Here is a 13,158-nt window from a genome sequence, read left to right as displayed (position 1 = left end):
CTGAGTAGCACAGAACTGATTTTGCCAGCTCAATGCCACTTGCATTTGCAGACCCTGGCGTACTGGGGGGTATGAGCAAGGGAAAGAACATGTTCAGAGTATCAGTGCATTGCAGATATTCCCATTTGGCATCAAAGCCTCCAGGGGGTGGTTACCATCTGGTCTTCATTAGAACAGTCCTGACCCTGCCCTAACTTGTGCCAGAGGAATGTAAAAGTGGCAGAAAGCCAGTGTTGTCCCCTTCTCGTTGGGTAGTGCACTGAGCTTGACCTGAGGTCTAGGATCCAAATTCTGATTTCAGTTACATTCATGTAATCAGGAATAAATACATTATAACCAGGTGAATTCCTCCAGATTTACACTGGAGAATCAGTGGGGCACTTTGGAGCACTGCTGTTGGTTGCTGTGAAATTTATTATAATATACAGAAGATAAAAGCCCAGATTCATCCCAGGTGTCACACCATTGACATTAATGTGTTTACATCAGGAATGTATTTGGCCCAAAGGCTCCAGATGATGCAGAAGCAATAGGAAAAGACAAACTGTTCAGAAGCGATTCTTTTTTCCGGCAGATTTCCTTTTTCATTAGCAAAAAATATGAAGGGAAATATAGGGAATATCTAATGGAAAGTAGCAATTGGATTGTTTTCAAATAAAATATTTTTCAAAGTTTTCTCTGAGCATCCACTGGGCTTTCAGAAGGAAACCTTTTCTGGCTTTTGTGTATTATTTAGTGTTGTTTTCGAAATACTTTAGGGATTAAAAATAATCCCTACTATTTGGACACAGTATATTGTCTCTCTTTCTGTCTTTCTTTTTATATTGCTGTAAAAATCCAAATATTTTATATGTCTTATTCAAATCTAAAAACTATCATTACAGAAAATTGGTACTTTTATTATTCAAGCTGAACATTTTATGAATAGCTATTTTATTAGATTTACACAGGGGCTTTTTACGTTAGAAATGATACTGTAAAGCATAGGAAATGGTTGGGCCTGTCTCATCATTTTAAAGGATATTTTACAAAAGCATTTCTGTTAACATAATGTATTATTTTACCATTTCCCAATTTTAGCCTTTTTACCGATATGCAGTATAAAATATATACTTAATGCAAATGAAGTGACACTGGCACTAAGGACACATTTTAAGTGAACAGTTTAAAGTATTTCCAAGTGTTCCTATTTATGTTTTCATGGAGGATAGGTCCATCAATGGCTATTAGCTAAGATGGTCAGGGATGCAACCTCTGCTCTGGGTGTCCCAAAACCTCTGACTTCCAGAAGCTGGGAGTAAGTGACCATGGATGGATCACTCAATTTTTGCCTGCTCTGTTCATTCCCTCTGAATCACCTGGCACTGGCCACTGTTGGAAGCCAGGATACTGGGCTAGATGGACCATTGGTCTGACCCAATATGGTTGTTCTTATGTTTTGCTTCATTTCTAATGAAAGGCTACTTCTACTAGCCACTACTAATGCCCAATGTTGGACATTAAGGCTTGATTCTAAAAAGTCCTAAGCACCCTCAGCTGTCATCGAACACAGCCCCAAATATTTGTAAATGGAAGTTGCAGTTATGCAGCATTCCAAGGATCAGAGTCTTGGATCATATTTTAAGATGATTGTCACTTGTCATTGTAAATTTTCATTTATTTGTCTATTTATACAAATCTGCATGTGTACATACACATGCATATCCTCTTCTTGTCCCCTCTCCATACTCCAGCCTTATAAATTGCTTTTGTTTATTCTTCTAAAGCAAAATACATTTTTGTGGGGAATGACCTAGAATTGCCAATTCCAAAAGTCTATCCACTGGGATGTCATGATTGTCATAACATCATGACATCATAATGCTGCAGCGTTGTGGCACAAAACAGTGGCAACATGTCAAAGTGCAACATTCACTGAATCATGTTCACAAATTATCTCACAACACATGGCCATGATGTGATGATGTAGTAGCAGTCACAAAACACTTAAATATCCTTCATCTATAGCTTGCATGATATAGGTTCTCTCCTTTAAAATCAGAATGATGACAGGAAATTCAAGTCCAGTGACTACTCTAGAAATGGGCAAATCTTGAAAAGTTTAGGTTTGGGTTTAAGTCTCTCTTTGGAGGGGTTAGGATGAGGTGTCATGGGAAATAAATTATCATGTCTACCTGCTGCAGGGACTTTTGTACTCAGAAGCATCCAGTGCTGTCCGCTGTCAGAGCCGGGATCCTAGACTAGATGGACCACTAGTCTGATCCAGTCTGACAGCTCCTCCATTCCTAATTTCTTCTTTTTTCTGCTGGTGTTCAAAATATTGCAAAAGGTTTAGGAGTGTGTAGACCTGTGAATGAAAACCATGACTCTATAAAGAGCCTTTCAGGGAGCCTTTGCTTACCAAATGGCTTTACCTGGTTGATCCTGTGATTCAGTAGACCCTTTTGTCCTGATCAGCCCTTGACACTTCCAGCATTCTTAAGCACAATGCAAGTGCCATGTGCCCTTGGCACCTAAAAATATCTCCAGCATTTGTCAGGATTCACTCATAAAAGATTAAGAAGCCAACAGTTACGTTGATACATTAGTGGATGGAAACAAAAAACTTTCTTTATATGGCTAATGCTACTGTTCTTCTTGAAGAGAAAGCAGGTAAGAAAATATTTATACTGGAGTTTTGGGCTCATGGTGGAAAAGTTTTCCCATTAAGTTTTTAAAAAGTAATGACTGGCCTGTAATGCTCACAGGCTACAGCTTCAGGCATCCTATTCTAGTTCCTGTCACTTTTATATATACATATCTATAAAGTGTTATAGCCTATGACTTCTTATATATGTAAACTTTTATAGTGGACACCAATAGCGACCACTTTATTTTAGGTTACTAATTTCCATGAGAACAATACCCTATTTTCACACATAGCTTTTCCAAACATTCACCTTTAGGACTGAACATGTTGATGTTGTGCCTGAAGGTTAATTTTTCTGAAACTTTGAGGAAAAAATCTAGCTGTTTGGGGATTATAGAAGAATAGGGGAGAAAAAAACACTTTTCACACTTAAAAAAAAAGCAACAATGTCTAAAATTTGAAATTTGCAATGGAGGTAATCATTAATAGGGAAGGTTGTGTTTTGCTAGATTTGGGGGGGAAATGGCTTTGATTGGATAAGGATATGACTAGTTGAAATTGTGTATTGCTGATGTGCAACAGAAAATTTTCCCAAATCTACAGGTGTCCATTTAAACAGAAACACACTGTGCAGCCAAGTGAAACTAGTTATTTTCAAGGAACGGTTTGGTTCAAGAAATTCAGGCCCAGATTCTCAATGGTATTTATACCACAAAGGAGCTGGGCCTCAAGAAAAGTCAAAGGAGTTACTAAGCTCCAGAAGCTGAAAATCTGTGTAGCAAAGAGTTTACAAGCTCTGCTGGTCAAATAGTTATAGATTTTGTTTTTCACTACTTTGTTTTATTAAAAACCCTAGGATTAATAAAGGTTTTAGTAGAAAGCCTAGGAGACAAAGGATGGTCTTGTTGTTAAGAACGGGACTGGGGATCAGCAGATCTGAATTCAGTTCATTCCCTCCTCTGTATCATGTGTATCATAAAATCATAAAGGTGTCCTTGGGCAAGTTAGTCAATTGCTCTCTTTACCTTAGTTATCCCTCTGTAAAACATGGAATGTAATACCTCCTTTCTCCCACTCTTTGTTTGATGTGTCTATATAGGCTCTTAGTTTGTCAACACTTATGCACATGTTTATGTCAACGGGACTGTTCACATGGTTACAGTTAAGCATGTGCATAAGTGATTGCAAGATAGGGGCTGTAGATTATAAGCTATAATAGGGCAGGCATTTTTTCTTACCAAATGTACAACACAGTGGAGCCCTGATTTCAGTTGAAACTTCTAGACGCTACTGTAATATGAATAAATTAATAACAATAATAGGATATTAGATTTAAAAAATTAGGCTACATAGTTAAAACAATCAGAAGTCAGAAAATGCAGCATCTAAGGCAGGGGTAGGTAACCTATGGCACACGTGCCAAAGGCAGCACGCAAGCTGATTTCAGTGGCACTCACACTGCCCAGGTCCTGGCCACCGGTCTGGGGGGCTTTACATTTTTATTTAATTTTAAATGAAGCTTCTTAAACATTTGAAACCTTATTTACTTTACACACAACAATTTGAAACCTTATTTACTTTACACACAACAATAGTTTGTTTATATATTATAGACTTATAGAAAGAGACCTTCTAAAAACATTAAAATGTATTACCGGCACGAGAAACCTTAAATCAGAGTGAATAAATGAAGACTCGGCACACCACTTCCGAAAGGTTGCCAATCCCTGATCTAAGGTTTCAACAGCAACATTAACTCTTCCCTCTTGACTAAGCGGGAGCATTAGCTTAATGCTCTTTGGATGCATATTAAGGTAAACGGCCTGAGAGCGCTCTTAGTGTTAGTGCGGGAAGTTAGTGCAAAGTAACTAGTGTGCTTTAAATTCACACCCTCACTCACTGCACACTAACTTTCCCATGTAGACAAGGACTAAATATTGAAATAATGTTGAAAGGGTGATAGCACAGAAAGCAGGTGTTAAGCAAAATCAAACTGTAAATCCATTCTGTTTTGCCTCCAACAGGATGTTAAACCCTTACAAGCAAAGCTGTCTTGGCTGCACTGCAGACCTGGCCTGAAAACATCCCATAAGCAGGTATAATGGAAGAGGATTTAAAATGTGAGCCATAATGACACATTCAAGAAATTGAAAGAAAAGGAGATAGACAGCTAGGGTTAAAGTGACAGTCAATGAGTTCCATGATGGTTTGTTTGCAATAGGAACTACTGTACCATACGTACTTGAATTGCGTAGAAACTTCCCAGTGACAGTGAAAAAGTCACAATAATAGCAATTAACCTAAGAGAGAAGAAAAGAGTCCCAGAAAGAAAGCAGATCAGGGCACAAATATCATTTCGGAAATGCTAGCCAATTTAGCATAGCATAGCACATGGCGTCCTATAGAGCATAGTAACACACTGTCTAAGGGGTAGACAAGAGGCCAAAGGCAGACCATCACACAGGTTCAAACGGACTACAAAAGCCTATCAGCACTGCTATCCACTGATACGTTCACTGAATCTTCACATGCCACCTAATGTTACCACTTCAGAATCCCAAGCAACTCCTTCCAGCTGAGATAGCTTGCATGGCTCCTTGAAGCCATCAGTGGAGCACAGATGATAAAGCAGAGAAGATTTGCATTGCGTCCTCAGATTCCCCCAGTTGCTGAGACAGCGTAGATAGAGCAGAGAAGAGACGAATAGCTCCCTGCCCGTAGTTCTAGTCCAGGAGTTACCCAGACCTCAGGACACTCTGCTTCAGTGCTATTCTCTGTTATATCTGGCCATATTTTTACATTGGGACTCCTACTTTTCAGCTGCAGTGAGAACAGTCCCAATTCTTTACATTTATTAACTGACCCCTGAGAGTCTGCTGAATTTTCTGAGAGAGTAAATAACATGTTGTTAGCATGGGGGTAATTATACAGATAGGATCTTCTGATGGCGTATGGTTTCTGACGGCACAAAAATGAATTAGATGCTGGGTAAGTATTGTAGCTACTCTATCATGGCAACACCATTCAGAGACACCAAGTGCATCCACCCACCATCAAGATGATAAAGAGGACAGTCCGTAAGCAGATGGCATGCTCTTTGTACTTTAGCAGAGGCAAGATGGGGTGCTCAAGCAGCCCCACAGGAAAGATGTAAGCTAAACCTCCCATGACCACAATGTATCCTGTCTCATTGAAGAAGGATCTTTCAGCTCATAGGGATGTTCTGAGGGGTACACAAAAGCTGATCCAGGGAGACTAGGGGATGCAGATTTGAGTTGTCGATCTGATGAGAAACGCACCATGGATTCAAAATATAGTCCCGCACCACCTGCCGCCATTGTTACAGAGAAAGGTTGTGTCTGATGCACTGTCTGGGAGGCTCAGCTATTTCAGAAAGGAGTGTCTTGACTTTAACCAGCTTTGAGATGAAATTGTGAAGTAAGCTGTCTTGACAGTTGGCTGTGTGCAGTAATGCAGCCAGGGTCCTGCCATCACATCTAATCAACCATGACAGCAATGCCAACCAGCACTGAAAAGTGAGAAACTGCAGTTGTCCTGGTCACACACGTGATGATAGGAAGATCAGAGTTAACCACTGAGTCCAGCTTGCCACAATGATGGCTGGAGCCCTGAGCTACCACAGAGTATTCAGCAGGTGCAATAATTAGGGCATTGGTAGATGTCTATAAAGCTGCAGCACTTGCTCCCCATGAGTTGCCAGCAAACCTGCACAGGACTGCAACTCTCGACAGATAAGATGATTTAATGTTAATATTGGCATGACTATAGAATACCTCTGTATGCCCAAATAAGCAAGCATGCTCTTTGTGAACCAGATGTTTCCAGATGCCAGACAGATTCAGAATGAGCACTTCTACAGTTTAAAAATCACTCTCTCTTCTCTCCAGCCAAATTGGGTTTTATTCAATATTACACAGGCTTTTGATTCTGGAATTCATTGTTCCAGGATTCATCACAGCCCAGATGTGTTGACCTCTAGCTTACACTGTTTAGCTCATCTATTTTCTTGGTCGGTTGCCAAGGTGATGTGCTGAAGGACATAGGACAGTCCAGTGTGAGGGGTTAATATTAATGTTGGGGCGAGTATTATTATTATTATTTTTAGTTGGGTGGTTTTGTGTTTTCAAAATTTTATCTTTGTTTCTATATATTTAAAATAGTTATAAAAGCACTCAGAGCCATTAAGGATAGGATCAAAGCACTTAGCTAAAGGTATAGGAAATCCAAATACACTATATTAAAAATAAATGTAGATGTTGGCACTAGCAGTCACTAGATTTTTGTGCCTGCATATGAGATGAGTGGAGGACACTCCATTCTGGAATTCACCTTGCTCCTTGGTCCAACAGAGCTCAAGTGTGTGGACCTACAGGGTATGCTGTAAGGCCTACCAATTTATTCTGGCTTTTTCCTAATGGGATGGATTGGGAGGGAGCTAGTTCTGGAATGATATGTGGAGTTTTTCAGTTTGACACTGTGTCATTTTAGAATTTAATTGCAAGTGATTTTACATTTTGTGCCTGGAGGTGGCAATAGGCACATTTAAAATACACTGGCAAATACAAATTTTTAAAAACCTTTTAATTTAAAAATTGTGGGGGGTTCAGCTTAAAAAATGGGAGTAGGGTGGTTTCTTTGCTTGTTTTGGGTGGGTGTTTGTTTGTTTGGGGTTTTTATTATTATTATTTTGGCTTTTTAAAAAATTGTGTTCCAAGTACTGTTATAAAAGTTCTTATATTACTATAAAACAGACTATTTCAGTGAACACATATCCGGACCCTAGAACATCACAGGATTAACATCCTGGACAAACTACATATAGCAGGATTGATATGGGCAATGCGGCCATTCCTTAGAATTATGCAAAACTTTCAAGCTCCAACAGCAGGGCTTGTACATTTCTCAAACTGGAGCAACTGGCTTACAGAGCTCTGACAATTTTGTCACTGGAGCTTGAAAGTTCCTCAAACTGTAGCAGAGCTTCAGTCCTGCAAAGGCTCCTTGAAAACAAGGGCTGCAGTTCCAGGACAGTTCGAAGCTACAGGAATATGTGGCTTTTGGAGCTAACAAATGTAGCTTTAACTCATCCATCAATAAATCAAATACATTTACGTTCTAATTCTTCAAGGGTCAAATCCTGCAGTTATTATACAGTCAGAGCTCAGGCAAATCTCTTGTTGGCTTGGCCTCAGTTTGTAGATGTAAAATTGTCAAATTTAGACATTCATAGCTTTAAAACTACTGAACTGATTATTTTCAGACTTGGCTTGTTTTTAAGGCTTAACAAGTACTATTAAACAAGCCAAGCTGGAGGATCCTTGCTTTAGCCAGGGAAGCCAAGCAAACAAAAGGTGAATAATTGAGATGGGAAGTGATTATTATTTCAACTGTTTAAAACATTTGGAACTTTTTCTTTGTTGTTTTTATTAATAGCTATTTAACTCAGATATCCAGGAGAAAAGGTTTCTTTATTAAACATTCAGTATCTATGTCCCTTTGGATAAGGACTTGTAAAAATGTCCAGTCCACGTCTCTGAGTCATCCAAAGAGTTCTCATGGAAAAACAGAAAAGATAAGATTTGATGTTTCTGATATTTTTAAGATCAAAAACTGGCAGAAATCACACAAAGAAACAACACCACTTTTCTGGCCTACTCTATATGCCATGGTGGGAAGGGGGCCACAAAGTCAATATATGTGTCCAGGACACTTTTTACCTTGTACCTTTGTCATTTTACATGTGGAGCTCATCAGGTGGGGTCTAACAGGATATAGCAGTGCTTAATATAATATGACTTAGGTATGAATGTCATAATGATACCATGATGCCAATATGCATATAAAGGAACCTGTATGCACTGGAATGTTGGATTTCTGGTGTTCAGGAATAACCGAAGGAATAACTGTGTCCTTTACAGATCAGGCTGTATGACTCATTTATCTGTTACGGATATGATCCTTGTTCATTTTCTTGTGATGCTGAGTATTTGGGTTGTTGCGGGTAACCATACAATATCTGCATCATTAAGAAGAGCTGCATTTCAGAGCTGACAGAGCATCTGACTTGCTGTACCCAAATGTGCCTATGTGCAGCACTGTTATATGTAGGCAGAGCAATGGTGTCTGTGTACATTCAGGCCAGAGTTAGTTGAGCATTTCTTTTCAAACGTCTCTGATTTATCACAGTTGCATGGGTTGTTATCTTCCCTGAGCCTTCATTCCCATTATCTTCCCACATCTTTCACACTTCTCCTGTTCACCAACTTCAGCCAATACCATCAACTCTACTACTGCCTCTGTGTGATGCTTAATAGAGATTTCAGGGGGTTCCTTGTTACAGACAATTTGGTAAGTAAAGGCACAGGAGGGGCAGCTTGATCAAATAGTTAGGGCTCTGGAGGGCAGGCAGGAGACCTGGGTTCTGTTGTATCTGCTCTACCACCAATCTGCTGTGTGACCTTGGTCAAGTCACTCCATCTCCTGGTCACTAAGCTTTCTTCTATATAAAATGGAGATAGACACTTACCCTCCTTTGTAAAAAACTTGGAAATCTATGGATGAGAAGTGCCATGTGAGAGCTGAGTATTACTGTTATTTTTTAGCATTAATGTTGTCTTCTTATATGGAAAAGTCAGCTTCTTTGAAACCACTGGTTGCTGCTCACATTGCAAATTTACATGATTGTGATGGGGTGATAAAGTGCAGTTTCCTGTTTGTAGTATTTAAGAAGCATCTTCTTCCATTGCACACATTCTACTCCTAAAAAGACCCTTGAGCCCAGGGTCTTTCTGGAAGGTGGCAAAAGGGCAGGTCATTGGCCTCAGAAGTACCACGAGGAAAGGGGACAGGGCATGAAATGCATAATGTTATTTATTATAAAACCCTTGTAAAACAGCAGCAAAAGAGAGACAATGGCAGCATCCATATGTAAGGCTGAATGTGGCTTTATGTTGTGTGAGTAATTAAAGGAAGGAAGGAGACTGCTGCTGAGTCTGGATGGGCTGAGTAAGGGCTGTAAGGGAGGGGAGAGCACAAGCCCATTTCTTAGTGACAGACGCATCCTCTAACAAGTTAATTTTTAGCCCTAGTACATACTCATATGCAGGGTATAAAATGACCTTCCCTATTATATTACCATCCTTAGCAACCAAACATTCTGAGCCAAATTCATCACTGGTGAGGTCAGTGGAGTGGCACCAATCATGAATTTGGCCCGTAAAGTATAATGGGGAATGTTATTTTTACAACAGGCAGTTTTAATGTGGAGGAAATCTCATACCCAGTAACCTTATGTTAGAGAGCAAGAGGGAGGGCATGTGTGTACCATAACGGAACGCTTTATAATGAGGGTGGAGTCGTGACTGTGTGTGAGAGAGAGAGAGCATACAAACAGCTGTGGAGAAAGATGAAGGAAGAGCATTTAAATCTTGTGTGTATGTTAGAGACAGAGAGAGACATCTACTGGTCCATTTATTACCTCTTCTGAGGGCCCCTCCCCCAGTAATTAACATAATGCTTTCTCTCTTTTCAAGTTGACAGCCAAGAGCATAATTAGAGTCTAATAAAACATTGAAAAGTCACAAATGTAAAATGGAATAAACAATAAACAATGTGGGGAAGAGAGGATGCAGGACTGTGATGGCTGGGTAATGCCTAAGATAAACTGTGCGCACATTGACACTGTCACGCTCTCGGCAGCCCCAAGTGTGCTGGTAGCTTGGTGCAGACAGACAGCTCGAATTAATCCCAAGAGGAGCGCATGACAGGCGAGTGAAGCAGACAATTAGAATGAAGGAGGAAATTGGAAATGGCAAAGGTGTGAACATATGTCAAATTACAACTAAATGATAAATTACAATTCTGTCATTGAAATAAGCGGTAATTAAGAAAGATTTCAGCTACCCCTCTTGGAAAGAAAGGAAGGAAGATTTTTTTTTCTTTCCTTTTTTTTATATGTATATAAAATATATATATGTAGTTTGGATTTCTTTGGTTAATTGTTTTCATCCATCTCACACATTGGGGCTGGTGCATCCTGGCTCTTTAGGGCTGAATTACTTGTGTACATTAAAGATAATGCCTTTCTTTCCTTTCCCCTCTCCCTCCTCATTCCCAGACTGGCAGAATGATGGTGTCAGAAATGAACAGAAAGACGATAGTAACTGATAAAAACCCTGTACTGAGGTGTGTGTGTGTATAAATAAATAAAGCCTGGTCTGTTGAAGCTGCTGCACTCTAATTATTTTAAATGAGCACAGCACAGTCCAGCTGACAATTAGGAAATTCTACTTTATGGCTTGGGGGATTCATATGAAACCTCATAATCATTGTATACACATCCTTTCCATTTAGACAGTACTGAATGTGGGTGGGGTTTCTTGGCAATTTTAGACCACTTAACCACAATTTAAAACAGCTGTGTAATTACCATGACTTTTGAATTTGACAGCCAATCCTAATTTAGAGTGTGCAACACCTGTGCTTTGTTAATACCCTCTAATATCAAAACAGTCAGAGTGACCAACCAAAATCAAGTGTGGGCAGATTATGCTGTTCAGTCTTCAAATGCCCACACATATCTGAGCAAAAAGGGGGTATTGAGTCCCTGTGATACATATCTGAAATAGTCAATGTGGTCTCTGGAACCAAGATTTCTCTGGTCCATGGTAATATCAGACATTTTGGAAAACTTAAGAGTTCTTTCCAAAGCAATATTATCTTAATCATTAATAACATCTATTCTCCAGAGAAGAGAAAAACAAATGATGTTAATGCTAAATGATGAGTTTTAGATACAATATAAAATAATTACAATACTACTATACATTTATATAGCACCTTTGACACAAAGATCTCAAAGCACCTTAGAAAGATGAGTATGTCTATAAAGGCAGATAATTGAAATATAATACAATTTTGATAACAAAAATCCATTTGTGTTACCTCATCATACAAACTGATATCATGTCTACATACAGTGGCTTTAAGCTTTCATTCTTCTGAGAATGACTAATAGAGTAGGGGGTTCAAAAATATAAGCAAGACACGTCATTTTGAAATGCATTATAATTTCTATCCATTTATATATTTATTTATAAAGAGAGGGGGAGAGAGAGAGAGATGTCCTATATATAAATATGATAATTCAAAGCTAAAATTAAAAAGCTAAGTTTCCACCGCAAAACTTGTGCAAATGTACAAATGAATGGTGAAGGGATAAAATAATCCAAACAGTTAAATAAATAAATGTTCTTCTCTGACACTGAGGTTGGCAGCACTGACCACCACCATAGGATAAATCACTTTGCAGTGGCTATGGCCAGATAGTGAAGCTCAGGGTCTGAATAGCTTAATTAGGAAGCATGTTAAAAGTTAAAGGGCAAAGAGTCATGCTAATTACATGAGGTTTCTCTTGGAGCAAGCCCAGGCAGTAACTGCATTGCGAGGCTAAGATAGCATTATATCATCCTATTCATTAATCAACCCTGTTGTAGTGTTTGCTGGTGTGCTGCACTTCTTTATACAGAAAATTTATCTAAATCCAATGGTCTGTTGCAGGTAGAACGTTTAGATTTAATTTCACTTGATTACTGTAACACTAAATTTCCTGGGCTACATTCACCCATGCACTTCAGCTGCATTGCACTGCTTAGTCTGTCTTCACTGATCCCATAGGTTCTCAGCCTGGGGTTTGTAACCAGGTCATAGGGGATTGTTGACCTCCCTCTGTTTATGGCTAGACCTGATGAGGTTCCCGACACTTTTCTTTTGTTGTAACATGGGGTTTCTGTATGGACAAGGTGAAGAACCACTGCTTTGGGCTTTACTGTCATATGCCCTGCCCCCCAGGTGCCAAGTAGCCCCTCCCCTTCTGTTGGGAGGTTCTTTATGATTAATGATAGAAGTGTGTGCAAGCTGATATTTCCAGAGAAGACTCATCGGTCTTTCTCCCTATTTGTTTTTATTTCAGCTTCTCTCCTTGCAACCAGAAACGAACTTGCCTGGAGTAATCAGATACTTATAGACATCATCAGGAATGCAAGAATAGTGACTATCGTCACATGCCCATATGGGAATTAAACAAGCAAAGCCCTGTCTGTGTTGCTTCCAATTCCGTTCTGAATAGCCTTTCTCAAAACAATCAGACATCCGAAAAATCTACATCTTAGGAGAAGATATCTCTTGTCACCTATGTGACCTTCCTCTGATGGTCTTCCAAAACACAAGACTCACCAAGTAGATAAGTATCAGAGGGGTAGCTGTGTAAGTCTGGATCTGTAAAAAGCAACAAAGAGTCCTGTGGCACCTTAAAGACTAACAGATGTATTGGAGCATAAGCTAGTCCATCAGTAGGGATACCAAATCCATCACCTCATTGCTAGCCAATTGCTTCTCCTAATTTTGTAGTACAAGACCTCCAGACACCTCATAAAATCACTTATTAGATAGTACCTCAGGAGGAAGACTTTGTACCCCTTAAACACCAGAATGGTGCCTGAGAACAAAGG

General features: G+C 39.4%; 1 long non-coding RNA gene across 1 annotated transcript; it reads left to right on the top strand.

Annotated features, from left to right (window-relative positions):
- The first annotated feature begins 1,940 nt into the window (after positions 1–1,940).
- Positions 1,941–12,742, top strand: LOC120406657. Its single transcript, XR_005599457.1, has 3 exons — positions 1,941–2,652; positions 4,654–4,725; positions 12,621–12,742. It is a non-coding gene; the product is annotated as an uncharacterized LOC120406657 (long non-coding RNA).
- The last annotated feature ends 416 nt before the right edge of the window (positions 12,743–13,158 follow it).

This window comes from Mauremys reevesii, linkage group 5 (assembly GCF_016161935.1).
Source record: "Mauremys reevesii isolate NIE-2019 linkage group 5, ASM1616193v1, whole genome shotgun sequence".
NCBI classification, from domain to species: domain Eukaryota; kingdom Metazoa; phylum Chordata; order Testudines; family Geoemydidae; genus Mauremys; species Mauremys reevesii.
The sequence above is the reverse complement of the archived record's forward strand: the minus strand, read 5'-3'. Positions and strand labels throughout refer to the sequence as shown.